General features: G+C 36.7%; 1 protein-coding gene across 2 annotated transcripts in view; it reads right to left on the bottom strand.

The window, feature by feature from the left end:
- The window catches only part of LOC145986618 (extracellular serine/threonine protein kinase four-jointed-like), a 273062-nt gene that overhangs the window by 72254 nt on the left and 175785 nt on the right, over positions 1–25023 (bottom strand). Inside the window, exon 1 of one of the 2 annotated variants that reach the window (XM_083120842.1) lies at positions 12299–12370. The exons of the other annotated variant lie outside the window; for it this stretch is intronic. The gene's annotated coding sequence lies outside the window, so the exon portion shown is untranslated. Of the gene's footprint in view, positions 1–12298; positions 12371–25023 lie in introns of those variants that run through there. 2 annotated transcript variants of the gene reach the window in all.

The following is a 25023-nucleotide window of genomic DNA, read 5'->3' as shown; positions in this document are numbered from 1 at the left end:
CACCTGTAGAATTCCTTAGGGAAACAACAAGAATTTTCTCAACAAAGACATATCCGAAATTTCCATAACATTCTAATAATTTCGCAACCCGTGCAAATAATCATGTGGTAAAATCTTGTCGTGGTTCCCTGTAAACACTAAAATCACCAAATTACTTCTTTCCATATTTCCCGTATTTTCTCTTCCTCTTTAGCTCTCAGCTGTTCGGAGTGGGATAATGCAAGATTATTTGTCCCTAATTATACCCTTCTCTTAGTCTTGCTAATATCTTGGACTCCTTAATAACTTTCCCAACAACTCCTTATCAATTTGTACTGCAATGTTTCCCACAATGTTTTTCCTACTTCCTAATAACATTCTCTTCTGTACACCCTTTGATGTAAAAATTAAATAATAATAATAAACCCTATCCGTCGGTCCGTTTATCTTTCCAACCTATAGAGCTGAGACTATTTTTACAAGATAAACCTCGGACGCAGACACGATCTTTTGGCCCCTCCTTCCACCTTCTCTACCTGCCCTTTTACTTGATGTTATTCAGAATTGTATTAGTATCTGGAGTACTATCGTTACATAAAGTTATTAACCTGGAATAAATTGAAAAACAAAAATGGGGAGTAATTCTGTGTTTCGAAAGAGTATTGAAAATAAGTTTAGGTATTAATTCATTACTCTCTCTCGAATAGTCTTTTTTTGACTTAATACACGTTTATCAACGTTTCTAATTGAAATACTTTATTCCAAGCAAACAAGTATTTGCAACTGATTAAATATTTTGCTTTTATTTTTTCGAGACATTCTAGACGAGACGAGACTTTTCAAAAGCCGTCCCGTCCCGTCTCGTGTCTCGTCTCGAAAACGAGACGAGAAAGGCATTCCGTCTCGTCCCGTCTCGAATTTCAAAAGGTTTGTCCCGTCTCGTGTCTCGTCTCGAAAACGAGACGAGACACGAGACGGGACATGTCCCGTCCCGTGAGCAACACTAGTTAGACTTGTTAGGTATAAATCTCTTAGCATAAATACTACATTTAGCCTAACAACTAAAGCGTTTGACCTGACGTCAGAAGACTAAATATGCCACTTGACCAAGAAGGTGTTTGACTTACTTGCAATAAGCAAGATCCGTTTCAAGCATCGGGGGATTTTTTTTTCCAGGGAAGGCTCACGCAAGTCCCTTGCGTACATAACGTCTCTTGTATATCCCTTTAGATGGATTTTCACGATGACAATGAATAACTATATGATGAAATGGATGAAGGGACAAATGCAGTGAAACAACAATGCTGTGTCTTAGACTCGAACCCTGAACCTTCAGATACTTCAGTATGCTCAGCGTACCCTGCCACCGCCGGTCAACTCGATTGATTGATTGAGTTGATGTTTTAAGTCCACTTTATGCACGGTACGGCTCATTGGGACTGGACCTACTGTTAAAAAGTGGGATCCGAACCACTATGTACCTTCACGAGTATCGAACCCGGGACCCCTTGATTGCAAGGCGACGACAGTACCGCTGCACCATCGGGGAGGCCCGGTCAACTCGACATTGAGCCTGCACTTCCCCGGTGGCATAGTGGTAAGGTCGTCGCCTCTTAATCTTGAGATCCCGAGTTCGATACCCGGTGGAGGTACAAAGTGGTTCAGATCCCACTTTAAACTGTAGGTCCAGTCCCAATGAGCATTTCTGTTCATATAGTGGCCTGCAAACTCAGACTGAGTGAGCCTACAGTTTAAGATATTCGAACAACTGAAATAAATCGCTACCAAAATAATGTATTCTGAAGCGCTAGATTATGAACGCGAATTCATGCATTGAGTATAAAAAAATACCGACGTTGTAGAACGCCATGGTAATTACCTTTTATTATTTTTTATATTATTAAAAACACTGAATAACGTGAAAACGGGATGTATGGGGATGACCTTCTCAGGAGAGACACTCAAACTTCAACCTCTCTTCCTCGAACTGCATTGTTCGAGCTAGCGAGGGCATGGCGCCTGGACCCACAGCGAGTATAATCTTGCGAGTAGTTTTGTGATTTTTGTCTTGTTCATGTGTGTTTGTGATGGTTCCTTGGTCAATCGCACCATTCGTCTTCCTAGCCACGATTAGCCAAAAGTGGCAATAATGTGACGGTAAATAACACAAAAATTACAAATACGAATGCCTTAACCTTCGAAAAATAGTTGTATTAAAAAATTACTGGAATTTTACAATTGACTTCATTATTAAAGTAAGAAGCAGTAATGTAGTCAGTTTCGACCCGAGCCAAGTGCATTATATGGGGTGTAAATAGTAGTACACCCAAATGTGAACGGCACTTCCACGCAATACACTACACCCTGAACTGTATTGGTGCAGACTAACGAGACTGAACTAACGGCCAGTATAATTCTCTATGAGTCCTGTGTTGTAAGCTGTCCATTTGTGCTTGTGATTGTTCATTCATCCATTTCATCCTATCGCAATTAATCCTCATCTACGCGATTGGCCACAAGTGGAAAATAAGCAAAGTAAAATAATTAAAATCAATCAATCGACAAGTGCATTATATTGCACTACACACATACTTATTGTATTAGTTCAAACCAAAGGGAGCGGCATACTACTGTTAATAATGAAAATAGAGTTATTTCTCAACCAAGGGGTATATCATTTAAGAAACAGCCGATAACTCTTGTTTTCATCACACTCATCTAGAGATCTTTCCAGAAATGAGAACACAGTTATGTTTTTTTTTTCTTTTTAAGTAGGCTCATTTAAAAATTCGTTTGAATTATGCATCTGCATATATTAGAATCTTCATGTAGTCGTAGATCAAAATAATCGACAAAAAATGCTAAATTGCAGTGTGAACAAGCTATGGATAAAGATCAATTGTTGAATTTTAAATGCTAAGAAAAAGCCACTACATATTAAGAATGGCTACCGACAGGAAGCGTGCTCCATTACTGCCTCGCAAAGCCCATAGAGTCCTCGCTTGGTGTTCCATTTTCACAAAGTAACGGGTCTTCGGGGAGATTTTCCCCAAAGGGTAAAAATGCAGAAGGGCGTAACCAATTGTGTGAACTCGGGGAGATGCAAGAAGTCAATGACCAGGCGCGTTACGTGCAGAAGATATCATGTTTAATTTCATGGCCTTCTAGTCGTGGACAAAGCGACAGACACCGCCATGACATCGGGTGGCGCAGGAACTCATGGCGCTTCCGTCAGCGCCTATCACGCCAGCGTGACTCCGGCGAACGAGATGGAAAAGAGGATTAGCCACACGAATTCCGAAGCGGCTGTCCTCCTCGCTTCCAAACGTGTTCTCGCCTTTAAATAGTTGCATAATTTGCATCGGTTGACACAGATGCGGACTTGCCTACTCAAATCAGCGTTGTGCTTATGATAACCAGTAAAGGGGGCATTGAACTGACACTGCACTTGACCACTTTAACTCCTGCAAGTGGTTCTGTAGATATTGTCACCGTAGGAACAGAGCCGGACGTACGGAGATCCTAAGTACCGATTTGCATATGCAGATGATGACGATATCCTGTCCATGGATACGCAGAGTGGCGCAAAACATTGAAAGTGATCGTCTTATGTTTTAGAATATTTTATGCAGAGTCTTGACTAACTATTTCATGGCGGCAGATGTGGAGCTGGCGGAGGAGCGAGCAGCGCTGATCCCTATCCAGTGGCAGCGGCAAGATTAACCACCTAGGGGGTGCTGAGGGGGTGCCGAATGAAATTTAGGGGGTGCGATGTTCAAAATAAGGGAAAAATGAAACATGCACGTATGCTTTAGCCTCTACATGAAATAGCAATCAACTTTCAGTAGGCTTGTATGAAAATATGCTAATGACGTGATGTATTTTTGCTTGCATGCTTTGACCACAACATGTAGAAGTAAGTGCGTGTGGCCTCCGTTTCAGACTAATATCAATGGCAGTAGTATGCAATCTTAGTAGCGTCTCTTTAATACTCAATATTATACGCTCAATGGTTTGCATAAGTCATAACTAGACCTAGGATTTTTAGATTCTAAAAAATGTGCTTTTAAGTTCCTAAAATAGGTTCTAAAAATCCTAAAATAGGTCCTAAAAATCTTAAGTTAGGCTTGAAAAATCTTGTAGTAGGTTCAAAAAAACTTCAAATTGTTCAAAATTCCTGAAAAATGCTGATTATAGGTATAATCACCGGCAATGAAAATGGGACACCTATATCCTGAAATACGCACTATCTTGCATAACGTTATGTGTGTTACCTAATCCTTCGGCGATGGCAGAACTTACCATTGCAATAAAATGCACTCTTCGCCGTATAGTTAGGCAAAAATCTTTTTTCATGTTATGCACAGTCAAACTCCGCAATTTTGTCTGTGAGGATCATCTTATACACTGTAAAAAAAAATACACTTTCTGCACACTTTTGGAACACTTCCTAGAAACTACTTTTGATCACTTCTTGTACACATTAAATGTGCACAAGAAGTGTACAGGAAGTGCTTCAATAGTGTACACGAAGTGCTAAAAAGTGTACAGGAAGTGTACAAAAAGTGCAGCAAAAGAAGTGTACAGGAAGTGTGCAAGAAGTACTTCCAATATAAAGGTATCCCAAAAGTGTGTAAGAAGTGTGCTGCAGAAACTACTTTTGATCACTTCTGGTACACTTTACACATTTGGAACACTTGTGAAAATACTTGAGCGACACTTCTTGCACACATGAGATATATCGCAATTCAGTACTTATACTTAGTTTCTAGAATAAAAATAAAGTTCACTCACATTTAACTTGACAATTGAAAGAGGAAAAAGGAACAACTTTCAACTGTGAACCTTAAATTTTGTGAGATGCGTGTTTGTTTTTCTGCGACACACGTACCTTCTACATATATAGTCCAGAATCAAAAAGGTTGCTCATGGGAGATTCACTTTTATTCACTGCAGTACATTTTCTTCTTTAATTTGTATCTTAGATGTTCAAAAACTTATGTTTCTTGTACACATTTTGACAGAACCATCTAGCGGCCGGTGTAGGAACAACCAGCCCCCCGAAGTTAACGATCTGTTTTGGTGTGCTTTAAAGATGAATAGTTCGATTTAAGAAAATCTATTAATTTCCTCGGAACATTCAACTTTATCCTTCTTCAATTTTAATGAGATTTATCCAATTATCAAATTGGTACATTAAACAAAAAAGTATTGATAGTTTCATGATGCAATGCGATTTCCATGTGTTCCAGGAAAAAAATAGTTATATTTTGTTATTGTTTAATGTTGCTTGCTTTCAAGTGTGTTACTGCTTTATATAATGAAATTGATTTATGTTCATAACATATTCATTTGTCAAAAAAGTATAAAATAACAATCGATATGACCAACAACACAAAATGAAATCATGTGCTACAAAAGTGTACAAGAAGTGTACACTTACTTTAAACAAAAGTGTACAGAAAGCGTTGAAGAAGTGCACACAACTTTGAATGTGTCCCCAAAGTGTGCAACAAGTGTACAAAATTTCGTCATTTCGGGTCGCACACATCTAGAACACTTTAAGTACACTTTTGCAACACCTTCAGTACACATCTTGTGCATATTATATGCAAGAAAGTGTACCAAAAGTGTACAAGAAGTGTATTTTTTTTTTACAGTGTATGCTGAAAATAATCTTTCAACAAAAACATAGTCAGTGGTTCAAATTTCAATGCTGAAACGTTAGTTTGCAAGGCGTGAATTCAACAAAGCACCGAAGTGACGCGAAAGTGAGCAAGACCACACAGATCAGACCATTTTGGATTGTACAGGTAACAGTGGCACCAGACATTTTGCATTGTTTAGAGCTTTGAAAAATCACCATGGACTTGGAGGAAGGGAAATCGAGAAAGAGTACTTTTCAAACACGTTCGTCATTGAATTTTTTCGTGACCAAACAAAGCAAATGCCTCTGTGTGACATAAAAATCCTGTAAAGCCTTAAAAAAATATATAAAAACCTTTAAAAAAGGCTTGATTTAGGTGCATAAACCTAAAATAGGTTCTAACAAGCAAAATAGTTTTTTTAGGCACTATAAAACTTCATCAGTCGTTGCGTTTTTTAACGAAACGCTGACATAACTTATTATTTCTTACATACGAACAAAGGAAAAATAGGTTAAAAACCTAAATTCCGAGGTCTAGTCATAACGTAAGTTACACTGTAACACAGAAAAAAATGATTTGGTTGATTTATCAAAACACGTTTGATCAAAAAAAATAGTAGAATTTACTAAAGTTAATAATTTTGAACAAATTCTTTTGTTTACTAAAGAGCATTTAGTACTCGAACAATCATTTGTTTGTCATCTCTTTAAACAAATGTTTCGTTACCAGAAACTACAGGGTGATCGAAAAGTCCCCGAACCCAAACTTCAATTTTTTTTTTCGCCGTTCGTTATTATGATAATGTCAAAATTTCTGTGGAAGCTGGTTTGCGAGGGTCTTGGCTGTACACGACACAAGAGATGGCGCTGGGGAGTGGCACTAGCAGTCGTGGCGAGGAAATGAACTACGAGCAATGCTGGTAACAAAATAATCAGGTAAACCAAACCAACAGTTAACCTAAACTGTGACCCCACAAGAAAAAATCGGGTGTAGTTAAATCAGGTGATCTTGCCGGCCAAAGCTCTGATGAAATCAGGCAGTCATCAAAAAATTCACGCAGAACTGCCATGGTGGCATTGGACGTATGGCATGTGGCCCCGTCTTGTTGCAACCACACATCTCGTTCATCGGCGTACAAAAGCGCGATAAACTGCTGTATAATGTCCTGGTACACAATAGAATTCACTCGGTTTTCGAAAAAAAATCCTCCTCCACCGACAAAGTCATCCTTGCAACTGGCGTGATTATTTTGTTACCAGCACTGCTCGTAGTTCATTTCCTCGCCACGACTGCTAGCGCCACTCCCCAGCGCCATCTCTTGTGTCGTGTACAGCCAAGACCCTCGCAAACCAGCTTCCACAGAAATTTTGACATTATCATAATAACGACCGGCGAAAAAAATAATTGAAGTTTGGGTTCGGGGACTTTTCGATCACCCTGTATTTTGGTTACTCCAAAGTTTCTTCTCTGTAAAAAGTTAACATTATTTTCGGCTGAAAATAGATTTAGAAAAAGAGGTGCTGAAGCTGAAGGGAGTGCGGGAGAAAATTAAGAGTTGCGCAAATACTCCTATCGCACCCACTGGCGCCGCCCTTGTCCCTATCTCAACCGGCTCCATGAAATAGTTAGGCAAGTGTTCACATTGAATTTGCTTCACCCAGGAAGCCGCTCTAGCCACTCCACAGTCTCTCTAAACTTATTCGATACGATGCTCAATAATTCCTCGTTGCTGCTGTTTCAAATGCTCACCCATTGAGAAACTTATTCCCGATGAGAAAACAGGAATTGGGGATAACGACGAGTTCCGCTGTTATGTGAGATTAAGTTAAATGATATCATGATGGTTTATGATAGCTTTGGTTACATTAGGTTTGGTTTGGTTATATTTTAGAGGAAAAATCATTAAAAAGTAGCCAAACATATGTGATTCATGTTGTTGTTGATGGTGAAGACAATACAGAGTTAAGACTTCTCAACTGGCCCGAGGACAGGGGTGGCCGCAGGGGGGGGGGGGAGTATGGCGCAGGTTGCGCCATCGAAATTTTTTGGGAGGGGGATTTTTCTCCTTCAAATAATATAAAATTCAACATTTATATATTTTTCCAAATTATATGTAAACATTTTACACCTTAAATGCACCATATTTAATCCATTAGATGAAGAAAAGAAAGTGTTTAAGGGTGTCATTGAAGGGAGGGGGTGGGAGAAATATCCACCTCCAAAATATTAAGCCTTATTTTACACGTGGGTTCTGGGTGTGATTCTTAATTAAAGGTTGGGGGGACAGTAACCAACTCTAGGTCTTAGATTATGGCGGGTATTTTAGTTAGAGGGGGATTGAGCATTAAATGGAGGGGGGTATCCAATTCTTGTGTATTACTATTGTCTTAGACTGTTGCGAAATTCTTGTGTGGAGACTGAGAATTATTTTTTTGGAGGAAGCAATATCCACTCTTCAATATCAACAGTAAGTCTAAAATTCGCTTGGAAATTATGGTGGTAGGATTGAGAATCCTAAGAAAGTATTGACACCTCATTAAATTAATATTCTTGAAAGCCTGAAAAGAGATTGATATAAAAATTGTCTTGCTTGCTTCGCTCTCAATAGTGTCTTGCAAGAATGCGTGTTTCTTTGGCGCTTTGCTGACGTGAATGTGAAGTTTTATACTATAGGTGCATTACAAGACATAAGTGATATTCTCGATATTCATTATTAACATCACTTAATGCGTAGTGTTGGTATACTGCTTAATTTAAAGCTGGTGCATCATTTGGAACAAAAATGTATCGAATCCGCATTTCTAACGTAAGTTACAGAAAAATTTTACTTTAACAAGTTAAATTTGCACTGAAGATAAAATCCACGTAATTATTGTTATGGGTTACTAAAACAATTATATTTACCCCAAGAAAACGGGAGGGTTGAGTTATTTGAAAGAGGAACCGTATTATATTATCTCTAGTGTTGCTCACGGGACGGGACATGTCCCGTCTCGTCTCGTGTCTCGTCTCGTTTTCGAGACGAGACACCAGACGGGACAAGCCTTTTGAAATTCGAGACGGGACGAGACGGAATGCCTTTCTCGTCTCGTTTTCGAGACGAGACACGAGACGGGACGGGACGGCTTTTGAAAAGTCTCGTCTCGTCTCGAATGTCTCGAAAAAATAAAAGCAAAATATTTAATCAGTTGCAAATACTTGTTTGCTTGGAATAAAGTATTTCAATTAGAAACGTTGATAAACGTGTATTAAGTCAAAAAAAAGACTATTCTAGAGAGAGTAATGAATGAATACCTAAACATATTTTCAATTCTCTTTCGAAACACAGAATTACTCCCCATTTTTGTTTTTCAATTTATTCCAGGATAATAACTTTATGTAACGATAGTACTCCAGATACTAATACAATTCTGAATAACATCAAGTAAAAGGGCAGGTAGAGAAGGTGGAAGGAGGGGCCAAAAGATCGTGTCTGCGTCCGAGGTTTATCTTGTAAAAATAGTCTCAGCTCTATAGGTTGGAAAGATAAACGGACCGACGGATAGGGTTTATTATTATTATTTAATTTTTACATCAAAGGGTGTACAGAAGAGAATGTTATTAGGAAGTAGGAAAAACATTGTGGGAAACATTGCAGTACAAATTGATAAGGAGTTGTTGGGAAAGTTATTAAGGAGTCCAAGATATTAGCAAGACTAAGAGAAGGGTATAATTAGGGACAAATAATCTTGCATTATCCCACTCCGAACAGCTGAGAGCTAAAGAGGAGGAGAAAATACGGGAAATATGGAAAGAAGTAATTTGGTGATTTTAGTGTTTACAGGGAACCACGACAAGATTTTACCACATGATTATTTGCACGGGTTGCGAAATTATTAGAATGTTATGGAAATTTCGGATATGTCTTTGTTGAGAAAATTCTTGTTGTTTCCCTAAGGAATTCTACAGGTGGTTGGATTCGATTTTTTACGTCCGTTTGAAGATTATTTCCAATGCTTTTTTTATTTATGTATTTCTTATTTAAGGAGAATACTATTCCTTGGATTGTAATAACGAAATACTGAGCCTGATATAGAATAGATTTCAAATGAAGGAAGTGCACTAAGTTCTGTATAATCGTCGTAGAAGGAAACTTTGTTCTATGGGGACTCCCCGATGGTACAGTGGTAGCGTCGTCACCTTGTAATCAAGGGGTGCTGGGTTCGATACCCGGTGAAGGAACATAGTGATTTGAATCCCACTTTAAACTGTGGGTCCAGTCCCGATTAGCCTTTCTGTAAATGAGATGAAGGAATGTTGTAGCTGTTCTTTTTATTCTGTAAATTTAGCCTTCAAGTTTATGAGCAAAATACATGTAGTATCTACTGTCTACACTTTCACTTGTTACTAAATACATTTCACAAAGTAGTATTATCGAACTTCAGAGGAAAGCTGACAGCAATGTCAGGGTGGCGGGATCTTGTTTACGACCAGGGTGTATTCCGAGACTATTTTTCGCCGTTCCCCACTGACAGAGGTTTCGCTTTGAACAATGGACGCCGTTGCTTCAGGGGTCAAACACCAAACATAGGGCGAGGTTGACCTTCAGTAGCGGGTACGTGCCATAAATCCAGGCCTAAAGTAGGAATGGAAGTTGATGAAAGGGAGGGACAATAAAAATTCTGTAATTTGGTTTGCTTGCTGACAGGAAGTTTTGCAGCGAAAGCTGAAAAGGAAAACGGCAGACTTTAAATGAGAGAAGGACAGTGAACACAAGTTCTTTGTATTATTCGCCGACACACAAGCTTCCATTTCGAAGGTGAGGCTATCGGCAGCGAAGTTATTAGAGGGTTGGAAGCAGTGACGACGCCAGAGGAGGCAGGGGGACGCCCCATGTCAGACACTTTGCCCCCTCCCCCCCGGACCCTCCAACTGAAGTTAATTAAATATCGAATAATAAGAGAGTTCATTTATAAGAGTATGACGATTATCACTTTTCAAAGTGGTGTATTCTGCATGATATCACTTTCCTGCTTATAATACCAACTTGATTAACATATATTTATTTGCTTTAGTATATACGTATATAGCTATGTGTGTGTGACTTTATTTCAAGATTCGAGCGCCGACCTGGGCATAGGTGATTTCTCATTCATTTATGTCCTGTAATAGCCGAGATTAACCTAAGTTTAAACCAGTCTTAAGAACTGGGGAAAAGTGTTGAATGTGGATGGTTTTAAAACATCACGAATATTTTCAGGACCACAAGACATCATCTGTAGTACGGGCAAATTATTCTAATCGTGGTCGTTAGTGACAACTCTAATTATTAAAAGACATTCAAATTTGATTCAAGATTTGGTTGGTTGGTTGATTTGGTGTTTGAAGTCCACTTTATGCACAGTAAGGCTAATCGGGACTGGACTTATAGTTTAAAGTGCCTCCACTGGGTATCGAACTCAGGACCAAAGGTGATCGAAGAAAATCCGACATTCCATGTCAGTTGTTGTGGATTCATCGCGGTTTCCTACTATTCAGGGACTTGAATTTCGAGATGATGAGTCTGAGGAAACCTTAACAAAGGAAATTTCTTCGATACTCTTGAAGCTAATGAGGGGATATTATTTGGAAATGTATTGAACGTGAACCTTAAAATGCAAATTACACTTAAAATTCGATTCAAAACATATCGCGGGCAGGTAAAAGAACGCTTATGAGGATTTGCCACTCTTCAATCATTGGATGCAGGTTCGCTCTTTCTCGTACATATCAAAATCGAAGAACAACTTCCCACGAACTCCATAGGTGTCTGTAATTGTGTAGCACAGACATACGTTGGAGTGATAGAGTAAGAGTAAGTAATGCCAGGGTCAGAATATTTCTTAAATTATGAGATAACTGTAACCTTTGTCTGATTTTTTTTATCCTGTGATAACATTTCCCTGAAAGGTGAAACACAAATTTTGCCCAAAACTCTTCAGCATTACGAAGATGGTTGTCCTTAAAATCTTTGAAAAGGCTTGCTCGAAACAGGATGCTGGATGCAAACTGCCTCATTTGGCTGTTCTTGCCATTGAGAAGAAATGTCAAGTCCTGGACGTACCAAAGGTGGGCAATGTGTTCTCCAAAGCACATAGAGCAGAATTCTCCTACAGGAGAAGTGCCTCACATTGTTTCTAATACTCAAGAAGATTCATTTCTTCCAACGTCACGTTTATTTTGCAAGAAAGTTAAACTCTTCGAAGCATTTTTTCGTCATTTATATTATTATCTTATAACTTAAATATATATATCAGTAGTTTCATCTCAAGAAAGACGATGAATTATAAAATTATGAATCTCTTCCAATACTGAAATAGGCCATTAGAGATAACGCAACTTACCAATAAAAAAGAATTAATGTCTTTATTAAAACGAATCATGTGGAGATAAACTCGCAATCAAGAAGTAAATTAAGGCAGTAAACGTCCACTCTAAATAAAAGACAAACACAAAACACCATACATGAATTGTAATAATAATAATAATAATACTATTTTCTCTTGTAGTTTCCTCACCTGGTAGGAAGTTGTCAGATACACTTTTGAGTCTGTCTTCTCGTGCCTGTGCATAAAGGCACAGTCGCGGATTTTCTGCAAGTGGTGAACGTGAAAAAAATAGTTACAAAGTGAAATAGTGAAATATTATCTTACTATTTGACACAAACGATGATGCAGGGGTGTTGAAGGTCCAGGTACTCATAAATTCTAATGGGTTCTGCAACAGGAACGACATCTTTTTTTCTCGCACAATTTCAATACAGAACTTGGACCAGATTTAAATTGATCTGAAAAAAAAAAGAAAAAAAAAGGTTCCTGAACCAAATTGAAATATTTCAAAGATGGAAATGTTCTTTATGGTCCAGAACCCATTTACACTTGCTGATTTTCTCTCATGGATTGAATTTACTTAAAAGTCCTCGACCTTTAATAACCCTGAGGAGATAGGCTATGTAGAAACTTCAGCAAAAGATGCAGGCTCGACCAGGACTCGAACCTGGATCCCTGGCTGGCATACCGTGCCATTGCTCTACCAGCTAAGCTACCGAGCTGGCCTGGCTTCGCCTGATTTTTTGCTGTCTCGATATTACATTTTTGTTCGTAAAGCTACGCATTTGGTGTTTCCGTGATTTTTTGATTGTTGTTGCTTTTTACTGTGGACCCCTTGCAAGGTGTTATTTCCCACCCTGTATTTGTCTTGTGTAGTATCGGTGGTGTGTATGTATGTGTCTTGTGTTGTAGTTGTGCTGTCTAGTAGGTTTGTTTTGCGTAGTAGTTGTGCTGTCTAATTTGTTTGTGTTTGTCTTGTATAGTAGTTGTGGTGTGTTTGTGTTTATATTGTGTTATAGTTGTGAAGTGTTTGTGTGTGTCTTGTGTAGTAGTTGTGCTGTCTAATATGTTTGTGTTTGTCTTGTGTAGTAGTTCCTCCATTCATATTGGGGGTTAGGCGTAGAGCTGACAACTCTGCACTGTAAAAAGACATGTCAAGAAACAGAAATATAAGGCCATGGATGTTCCCAAGGTAAAATATTCCGGAGGTAAAATAGTCCCCCGTTCGGATCTCCGGGTGGGGACTACTTTGGGAGGTCCCTGGACTAAGGATAAGATCTACGTTAGGAATAAGAAAAATATTAAATTAGGCACCTGGAATGTTCTGAGCCTTTACCGGCCTGGGGCATTTCAGTGTACAGTTAATGAGATAGTCAAGTATAAATTAGATGTAGTAGCTGTCCAGGAAGTTAGGTGGCCAGGAGAAGGGAATTGTAAAACTAAAAATTATACTTTTTTCTATGGTGGTACTGAAAATCATAATTTTGGAACAGGCTTTTTCATAAATAATAGAATTATCTCGGCTCTTAAAACAGTAGAATTTATTAATGATAGGATATCATATGCAGTTTTACAGGGTAGGTGGTGTAAAATTATTTTAATAAACATACATGCACCAACGGAAGATAAAGATGATAATACTAAAGATGATTTTTATACAGAGTTAGAACAGGTCTTTGATAAATTTTCTCAGTATGATATGAAAATTCTGTTAGGTGACTGTAATGCACAGATTGGCAAAGAAGAGACATTTAAACCCACGATTGGTAAAGAAAGTCTTCATGAATTAAGTAATGATAATGGTATAAGATTGATTACTTTTGCAACCTCAAAGAATTTAATTGTGAAAAGTACCACTTTTAAACATAAAGATATCCATAAATATACCTGGTCTTCTCCAGATGGTAAAACTCATAATCAGATAGATCATATTCTCATTGATAAGAGAAGGCATACTAGTATAATTGACGTTCGTACACATAGAGGTGCTGACTGTGCCAGTGACCATTATTTAGTAATTGCTAAATTAAGAGAAAGACTCTCAGTGATAAATCATAAGCAACAAAATCTAAAAGTTATAAAATTTGATACAGGAAAGTTTACTGATGAAAGAATTAAGAAAGATTACCAAATTAAACTGTCAAATAGATTTGATGTTTTGCAGGATTTAAATGATGATGAAAATATAAATGAAACAGACGTAAATAAGAATTGGGAGCACATACGTAATGCAATAGAATCAGCAGCTAAAGAAAGTATAGGATACCATAAACCGAGAAAAAGTAAGCCATGGTTTGATAATGAATGTGATAATCTAATAGAAATAAGAAATCAAGCTAGACTTAGGTGGTTAAGTAACTCTGATGATACAAATCTAAACAATTATAATAGAATAAAGCGAGAAGTTAACCGCACGTTTAGAAGTAAAAAAAGAGATTACTTGAAAAGCAAAATTAACGAAATTGAAACAAACAGCAAAAATAAAAATATCAGAGATTTATATAAAGGTGTAAATGAGTTTAGAAAGGGGTGGCAACCTAAAGTAAACTTGATAAAAGATAAAGACGGTGATTTTCTAGCTGACCCAAGCGATATTCTAAATAGATGGAAGAACTACTTTAATGACCTTTTAAATGTCCATGTAGGAGATAAATCAGAAGTGAATGAAGTACACACAGCAGAACCTTTAGTCCCAGAACCTAACTTGACTGAAGTTAAAGATGCTATTAAAAGGCTAAAGAATAACAAAGCACCTGGCATTGATTTAATACCAGCTGAGTTAATTAAATATGGTGGAAATTCATTAATTTGTCAAATTCATAAATTAATTTGTTTAATATGGAATAAAGAAGAAATCCCTCAACAGTGGAAAGAATCCATAATTGTTCCTGTGTTTAAAAAAGGTGATAAAATGAACTGCAATAATTACCGTGGAATTTCTCTACTCTCAACAACATATAAAATATTATCTAACATTCTTTTAACAAGACTAACCCCATATGCTAATGAAATTATAGGTGATTATCAATGTGGATTTAAACGTAACAGATCAACTACAGATCAAATTTTTCACATCAGACAGACACTTGAAAAAAAGTGGGAATATAATCAAAATGTCCATCAGCTATTCATTGATTTCAAAAAAGCATATGATTCGGTCAAAAGAGATAAATTATATAATATATTAGTAGAGTTTGGAATACCTAAGAAGCTTGTTAGTATGATAAAAATATGCACCAGTGAAACAGAAAGTAAAATTCGTGTGGGTATTAATATGTCTGACAAATTTACAATTCATGATGGGTTAAAACAAGGAGATGCATTATCTCCATTGCTCTTTAATTTTGCCTTAGAATATGCTGTTAGGAAGGTAAACGAAACTAAAGAAGGACTAAAATTAAATGGTGTGACTCAGTTGTTAGCATATGCAGATGATGTAGACTTACTGGGGGATGATGTGAATGCAATTAAGAATAATGCTAAAATATTTTTCAAAACTGCTAAAGAGATAGGTTTGGAAGTTAACAAAGAGAAAACTAAATATATGCTTACAGGCCGAAACCAAGTGTTAGGTAATAATCAAAATCTAATTATTGATAACAACTCGTTTGAAACAGTTTCCAAATTCAAATACTTAGGAGTAATATTAACAAATGAAAATTATATTAAAGAGGAAATAAAAAGTAGGCTTAATTCAGGAAATGCATGTTACTTCTCTCTTCATAAACTTTTGTCTTCTCGTTTAATATCTAAGAATCTAAAAGTTAAAATATACAAAACCGTAATTTTGCCTGTAGTATTATATGGGTGTGAAACTTGGTCCCTTACATTGAAAGAGGAACATAAATTGCGAGTATTTGAAAATAGGATCCTTAGGAAAATATTTGGACCTAAAAGGGATGAGGAGACAGGTGAGTGGAGAAGGTTACATAATTTAGAACTACATAATTTGTATTCATGTCCAGACATTATTAGAATAATTAAATCAAGAAGACTTAGGTGGGCAGGCCATGTAGCACGAATGGGAGAGGAAAGAGGAGTTTTCAGGATTCTTGTTGGGAAACCTGATGGTAAGAGACCAGTAGGAAGGCCAAGACGAAGATGGAGGGACAACGTCGAGATGGACCTAAGGGAAATCGGTAGGGATGGAAAAGAGTATATAGATCTTGCTCAAGATAGGGACAGATGGAAGGCCTGTGTTGCTGCAGCCATGAACCTTCGGGTTTAAGAAGGCTAGAGAGTTAGTTAGTTAGTTAGATATATATATATATATATATATATATATATATATATAGTGTTTTCGGGCGTTTTAATGTAACTGCCCTCTTCCCCCCGTCACATTTCCCTGGCACCGTCACTGGTTGTAAGTAAATTTATTAGGATGAGGAAAGTAACATTAGCTGTTGACAGTGTTGCACCAAAGGACGTGATATGTGCTACTGTTTGTAATATTATAGGAAATTTAAGCAAAAAAATATAATTGTTGAGACTTGAGAGTTGTTTCCTTCATTTGATCGTAGGAAGAGGTTTTCTGAGACAGAGTGGGATTATTTTACACATGCATTTGAAAGGGTGGTTGTTTAAAGATAATAGAGACGTATTTTGCACATTTTTTAAAAGTTCAGATAAAATGAGAATTTAGCCTTACTGTTATGAAAAGAAATAACGCAGTACAGGGAAAGAATAACTTCACATTTCTCGCACCTGGTGGGATGCAACATACATGCACAGGAGTATTGCAGGAAGTCTATGAACGAGGATGAAAAGTGATATGTGAAATTTGACTTAGGTGCGGGTGAATTAGTGGATTCTAATATTCTTAAGGTTGATATTGTTTATTTAAGTCCACTTGATTCACAAATAGGCTAAATCCTATTCCCCTAAATCCGGATTCCCCTAGTTCATATAGAGTATCAGGAAATGATGAGTTACGAGTTCCACATTCATTATGTATTGAAAAAATTACTGAATGCGAGTTTAATAATGCTATCAAGAAATTGAAACCTAAAAAAGCAGCTGGTCCAGATGGCATACCGCCTTACGTATTAAAGGGATGTTCCGAGGTCTTGAAAAAACCTTTACTGGTAATATTTAATTTAATATTGGAATTACATACCTTTCCAAATATGTGGAAATTAACACGAGTGTGCCCAATTCTGAAATCTGGAGATAGTAGTAACATGGAAAATTATAGACCAGTTGCAATCCTCAGTGCTCCAGTCAAAGTACTAGAACAAATTCTATATACTAGAATTTTTAATCATGTAAAAAGTTACATAAATAATAACCAACATGGATTCTTTCCTCATAGATCCACTGTAACAAATTTAGTAAATTTCATTCAAGATGTTTATAATGCAATTCATAATCGGTCAAGTGTTCACACTATTTACATGGATTTCTCCAAAGCTTTTGATAAATTAAATCACGATGTATTACTATGTAAACTTGCAAACTTTGGTTTTACGAGTGACATGTTATCTCTCATTATTTCGTATCTTCACAATAGGAAACAATATGTGACTTACAAACAATCAGATTCACATCGATACGTTGTAAATTCTGGAGTCCCTCAAGGTTCGAACCTTGGTCCACTTCTTTTTATTATATTTATAAACGATTTGCCACATAAACTTCAGCACTCCAAACTTCTCATGTACGCAGACGATGTTAAACTGTATAAAGAAATTAATTGTACTCAAGATATGTTAGATCTTCAGAATGATATAAATGTACTCTATGATTGGAGTATGGATAACGATCTAAGATTTAATATTAAAAAATGTAGCTTTATGGTATTTTCGATGAATAAACACCCATATGAGTATTCATACAGAATTAGTAATGAAAAGCTGGAAAAAGTGTACTCTGTCAAAGATCTTGGTGTTGTTGTTGATTGTAATTTATCCTTTGAGGAACACATTTCGAATATTGTTAAGGATGCATATAGACGACTAGGATTTCTCATAAGAAGCTCAAAGAGCCTAAATAAATTAAATGTTATTATGCTATTGTATAACAGTATGATAAGAAGTAAACTCGAATATGCGTCGGTTGTATGGTCTCCTGGGTTTATATCTTATAAAAATAGAATAGAGCAAATTCAAAAAAGATTTCTACGGTACTTATACTACAAGAAGAATCAAGTATCTGCTTACGAGATGAAATTATCTTATAAGTATTTATTGAAAGAGTTTTGTTATGTAAGCCTCAGTAATAGGAGAGAATTAGCACAACAAATATTTCTTTACAAAACAGTAAATGGAATTCTGGATAATAGTAATTTTCTTCTTCAGTTTAAATTTAATACTAGAAAATCTAATCTTCGGATGCGACATCTTTTCCTCTGTGATATTCCGAGAACAGAAAAATACAAATCATCACCTTTATTCAGACTTTGTTCTGCATATAATAATATTTCTACAAAGCATGAAAATCTGGATTTTAGTCTGCCACTTTCCTTGTATCTAAAATCACTAAAACCAATTTTTGAAAAAGACTAGATATACATCTGTGAATCGATTTTACTGTGTATTTTTCCATTGTTCTGAAATTATTTTACCTGCTATGCTATTTTTATTTTTATTATTATTATTATTGTTATTATTTTTTCCGTTCAATACTCTGTAAAGGCTATGTTCTGAACAATGAATATTTATGTATATGGTTGGATGTATATATGTTTCTTTCCTGTAGTACTTCACTTATAATCTTGTGTGTATAAATGCGTTTGTGTGTGTGTTTGTATGTAATCTTCACTTTTATATGTTTATTATTTGAATTATGTAAGCTTTCCTGTAATTGGAGATTCTCTCTGTAGGAAGCAAACGAATAAATAAATAAATAAATAAATAAATAAAATAAAATCGCGAACCTACCTACAGTTTAAAGTGCGATCCGATCCACTTTGTGCCTCCATTGGGTATCGAACGCGGGGACCCTTGATTACAAGACCTCGACGTTATTACAACGCCATCGGGGAGTTAGTTATCCATTTACACAATTTTTTGATTTCAATAACACGTTATATGCATAATCTGATAATGATGCACTTTTGGTGCATCTAAACATCTTTTTTTCAACTATAGCATGTCTAAAAGAATCATTGAAGTTGGGATTTTTATAACTTCAGGAGGCACGGCTCTGTAAATGTGCGATATAAAATATATGCAGGTTTGCCTTCCATACGTGGTGGTTTTGTCACGTTTCTTCGCTTCGTACAACATACACTTTTGCAGGAACGGCTTCTTGCATCCTCCTGGGGCCTTGCTCTAGCTAAACAAAAAAAATATATTTGTTTAGCATAATCGAGGGTTACTTTTTCCTGCCGAACAAGGATTTTATTGCGACCATACGGCTTTGAATGACAGTATCAATGAAGATTTATGTACTCTACTACTTATAATAATGAGCATAAAATATTAATCAAGAACTTTATTTTTCGTCAACTGGATGTAACATCCTTTTTTATTATTCAGCAAATATTCAATTCATCACCTTTTTTGACATTAATCTTCTTGCCAGGACAGCTGTTTTTATGCAAATTTTGGCGATCTTAACTACACGTAAGCTAGATATTAGCTAATATTCGTGCTGTTATATTACTATTCTTCTACAATCTTTGTAACATTTCATGTAATAATAATAATAGAATTGATTAATTTACATATTCAAATGAATAGACCTATGAATTATATTAATGTATTAATTTACACATTTGCTTAATTGTTGTCGTTAATGTTATTATTATCATTTTTTCTGAAACACTTGGCTCGGACACCCTCCCCCGACATATATTTCTAGATGCGTGTCTGCCGAAGGATAAATTAGATCAAGCGGTGGTGGTACCGGACTTAGAAGCTAAAGGGAAAACAAAGAAGTATGTGCGTCATAAGCTGAGCATAAGAAACAGCACAATATCATAAAGAAACACTTTTTGAAACTTATGTCATAGAAGATGTTTAACAATGTTAAGAACAATAAATGTAATATACTAAGTATTGGAATTTTAAATAGTCTTTTGTGTTCGTACTACACATTTAAAAATTTTGTTGCTCCCGAGTGCCAAGCTTAGAATTTAAAGAAGAAATGTACATTTTCATAGTGCACGGAAGTTCGACATTCAGAAAGAAAGAAGGTCTAGTGGAAAACATTTCAAAACTTCCAAAAGGTATAGTAGTAATGAAAAGAGCACTCTGGTATGGAAGCCAGAAAGACCACAAGGTAGATTTTATAAGATACCTAGCAATCAGTAACCAACAAACTGCATTTTTAATATTAATGTCCTCATTATTAACGAACCTTATTTATTCTCACCACGCAATGGGTAAAATATTTGGAGCTTTATCCCACTTTCCGGAAAGATATTTCGTGTTTCTGCTTCCTTTGACTTTTGTTGGCATGATATCCCGGATCACTTTTTCGAGACGAGACGAGACAAAACGAGACGGGACGAGACGAGACAGAAGTAGATAGGAGCCAGTTGGGAACAAGATTTGATTGGTCGAGATTCCGTGACGTCACAGGGGGAGCATGCTGTGATTGGTCGAAATTTTGTGACGTCACGAGCGTGCTTCGTAGCCTTGTACGAGGTGAGTAAACCTCACCATTGCGTAATATTTCTGATGTAGGACTTTGTGACGTCAGAGGGGGGAGGTGTACACTCTGTGACGTCAGAGCGATAGCTCGTAGCGTTATACGGTGTATGTTAACCTCAAGTGGCAAGTTCAATCATGTCGAATGTGGTGTGTGACGTCAGGAGGGGGAGGTGTACACTCTGTGACGTCAGAGCGATAGCTGGTAGCGTTGTACGGTGTATGTTAACCTGAAATGGTAAGTTCAATCATGTTGAATGTGGTGTGTGACGTCAGGAGGGGGAGGTATACACTCTGTGACGTCAGAGCGATAGCTGGTAGCGTTGTACGGTGTATGTTAACCTCAAATGGCAAGTTCAAGCATGTTGAGTGACGTCAGAGCAATAAGGTAGCTGGTAGCGTTGTACGGTGTACGTTAACCTCAAATGGCAAGTTCCAGCATGTTGATTGTGGTGTGTGACGTCAGGAGGAGATTTCCGATAGATGTCGTTGCTATTAACTGATGAAGAGTACCAGTTTTTTGCAAGTTGCGGACGAGTTTGGTGGTGTTTAACGTGAATCGCTTATTTGAAAGTCGAATTATGAATTTCACGTTGGAAAAGTGTGTAAAGAAAGCAGGTGTGAAACGTTGTCTGGAAGAGATGATGATGGGGAATAATAATAATACTCCGAGGCAGCAGAAGAAGAAGAAGCTTTTTGAGAAGCAGAAACAAGTTGACCAGGAAGTTAAAGGAGAGGCGAGAATTGAGAAGGATGAAGAAAATAAACAGGAGCGGATTCCACGTGAGCCGATTCGACAGGGTGTACTAGAAGTAAGTTACAATTTAAATGACAGTGCATCGAAGCAGATTGTTGTAGGCATGGATCCACACAATGCCTTTAATGTGTTTATACGTGTTTTCAAAGCAGGACAACAGGGTGCAGTGATGAATGTGGATGAATGGTATACTTTGCTGGGTGTACAAGGGATTATCACTGAATACTTCGAGAATGATAGTGTGAAACGTCAACCTACTGTGAAACTTGGAGTGAGCACGAACGTTCGTTTTTGGTCTTATCATGGAAAGAAAGTGATCAGTCTTGAGCCAGTTTTGAAGAATGATTATTACTTGTGTGTGTGTGTGACCAAGAGTGGCTGGGAAGCGCTGCTTAATCTTCGTTCCTGTGTGGATCATGCCGTACTTCAGAGGCAGAGAAACGTGAAGTCTGTGTCGGAATGGTACGAGAGGTACTTGTCAAAATGCGCGGAAAATGTGAGTGAGAGGTGTGATGCATGCAGAGACGATTCCGCTATTCATCGTTGTATTGAGACTGATTTTATTCAGGAGCATAGGGGAGGATGTTTGGAGACTGTTGGTGAGGACTGGGTTGGAATCGATGGGGATAGATTGCTTCTCGAGATGGAACAATTTTATAAGGACATGACAGTTACTACGCTGGCTCCTATGTTGTTGGAGAGTGCTAAAACGATAGATTTGTCGCTTTTTACTTTTCCGTAGAGAGACTTGAAGTGATGCTTGAAAAGAAAAAAAAAAGAATGTACTTGTCTGTATTACAATAAATAATGGTGGAAAAAAATATAATAAATTGTCATCTTGAAATTATTGATGTTTTTTGTTTACTATAATTTTACTATTTTAGTACCTTTTATTACTTTATTGGTAACATAAATACGTAGTGGAGACGGTATTTTCTAGAGCAGGTTTCGCAGAATAACTTTCGAGAGAATGATGTATTGTGCGACAGCTTCGCTAGAAATTGCAACGCGCGGGCCCCCACTCCGTATTTGCGTTAGCAACCTGATTGGTTTATAAAAATATTTTATTTGTGAATAAAAATATGTGCCGGAGTACATAGAGATATATTACTTGCGTGACTTTTATACGAGAAAATTGAATTTTTTATTTAATATAAGATCATGTATTTTACCGGTACAGATTTTCCTTCACGATTTTCAAAAAATTACATATATATATATATATATATATATATATCTTCGATGTTTTTGTATTGAAATAAAAGAGAATAAAATCTTTATTTTAAAATAATAAATGTATTTTCAGATAAATATATTACAGAGATATTTTGATGTAACTAAATGTTCACTTGCACTTTATCACATATACACAGTCAAACTTTCCAGATTAGTTGGTCATAGAAGACACAGAAATGTTCACAATGTTACATATTTTGATGCAATTTCTAAAATCTTCTTCTTCTTAATATGTCCTGGATATTGAGTTGGTAACATCACCCGGATGCGTACTCGTTCCATCATACTCGCCTGAAATGAAAGAAGAAACAGAAGGGTGTTTAAAAACATAAATCGTTGAATAATAATAATTATTAAAACAATTACATATTCATAAAATAGTAGTAGTAGTACTTACCTTGCATAACATATCTGCAGTGGTGGAGATATAAAACTGCAAAATCCATTTTTCATTGGTGTTGAAATTCTATTTTTCACATATTTATCATTCCATGTGTGGTTGATTTGAAATTGAGATAGAAATGTGTTCAAAAGATTACCTCTAGTTCTATGTGCAATATACAATAAACAATAATGTCCACAGACATCACTGTTTAAACCCTGAAGTTGAATGGGGTTGTATGAAAATGTAATGGTGTTATTTTGAAGAAAGTTTCTCACAGAAGATGTTTGTGGTGGTAACCCAAAACTATCGAAATACTCCCCTGTTCTTGACACATCTATGTAGATAGCTACCCAGTGAGTTCCTGGTTTATAACTCGGGTCTGTATTCATTATTATTGCTGCTGGTACTGCAACTGTGGATGGGAGTCTATCAGACGGGTACACACCAACATGTTTATGATTATGATTATGTAGATGTTGAAGTGGTGCCAGCAATTGAAGGGTATTCATATTTCCACCGTGCAAGTTGATATGCGTTTGATAGAGAGCAAAATAAGGTAGATTTTAAATGCGCCGGATGGAAACAACGAGGTGCATCTCCCTTAGGTAAAAGTTTTAATGAGGGGCAATCAGATAGTGTAAGGTCCTGAACTGACCTACGAAGTAAAAAACTTAAGAAGTTGGTTTTCTCCAAACCTTTGCAAAATACAGAACTGTAAGGAGCAAGTGCGTACTGTAATATACTCTGTAAATAATGAAACGGAACCACACCATCAAACCAAGATAGACCGTGATAGTTTTTCTGCAACCAAACCATAGATTTTATATCTTTATAGGAAAGACGATCTATTGAAAATGGTGATTCAAATAACCAGTGATAAGATTGACTACCATTACCACTGTATATTGCTACCTCTTTTGGTATGAATATTTTGTTTACATTAAAACCTTGAACATCAACTACTGCGAACTCCATGCTCTGAGGTAATAAAATAGAACTGAAAGATACGTACCTTTTATGCATTCAGTTTGAATAGTCCACAATGATGTTGGGATCCTTATCTACCTCGAGAAGGTTCTGGAACTCCCCGTAAACGATGGTGTTGATTGTCTCTGATAAAGCTGCGTTGAAGTGTACCTCCATTCGAATTGTTCCATGACGTAAAAGATTCCAGTGGGTTGACGTGTGAGCCGATAAGTCGGGAGTTAAATCAAATGCGAATAGTGTATATCCCTGGCCGTAGTCTTCTCTAGATATTTCATTCCCGTCATCCAGATATTGGATCCCAGTACCATCAAACAATGTCTGATAGGAGCGTACAAATAGATTGTTTCGAAAATCAGGCTGCAGAGGATTTGATGGAATCTGTTTTCCATCTACATACAAGCAAAGAAAATTTATGTTGAAGTGTTGAAAATTGAAAGGATTTTTGCTGTAATCTCCGTTGTATGCTGTGTTTGAGACAAATCCTACAATGATACGTTTTGGGATTTGACCTAGGAATAAGTTGTCAACGGTTTTATTTAAAATTCCTCTGGGAAAGGTAATTGTCTTTATATGCACACGATTAATTGGATACTTTGCTGTTGTTCTCTGGAGCACACGAGAATGAGCAATTTTTATGCTCGGATTTATGGAGACTTTTCTGACGAATAATGTAGCATCTTCGATGTGAACCTTGAATGTATTATTGTCAGCCATGAGGCAGAAAGAGTCTTTGCTACGAATTAGTTTCACACGCATTTCAATATTGTTGAGAATTAATTGTTCAAGATTAAATATATCACAGTGCAGATGGCCGATCATATCAATAGATTTGTTGCTCGAAATATAAATTTTTCTTTTTTGGAGCCCTTTATTTTCATCACCGTTTATGGAATCCATATAACCTGGGGTATCTCTGTACCATAAACATGATGTTAGATGAGACATTTTCGCAGCAGGTCCATAATTTAAGAGTTTTTCAATGTACGCTCTGTATGGGTATGTATGAGAAGGTGATGTCACAAGTTTTTGATTAAGAAATACATCAACTTGATTGAACATAGAATGCATAAAATTATTAATGGGTGCAACT

The sequence above is a fragment of the Lepisma saccharinum genome, chromosome 4 (assembly GCF_977018435.1).
Source record: "Lepisma saccharinum chromosome 4, izLepSacc3.1, whole genome shotgun sequence".
Taxonomy (NCBI): domain Eukaryota; kingdom Metazoa; phylum Arthropoda; class Insecta; order Zygentoma; family Lepismatidae; genus Lepisma; species Lepisma saccharinum.
The sequence above is the reverse complement of the archived record's forward strand: the minus strand, read 5'-3'. Positions and strand labels throughout refer to the sequence as shown.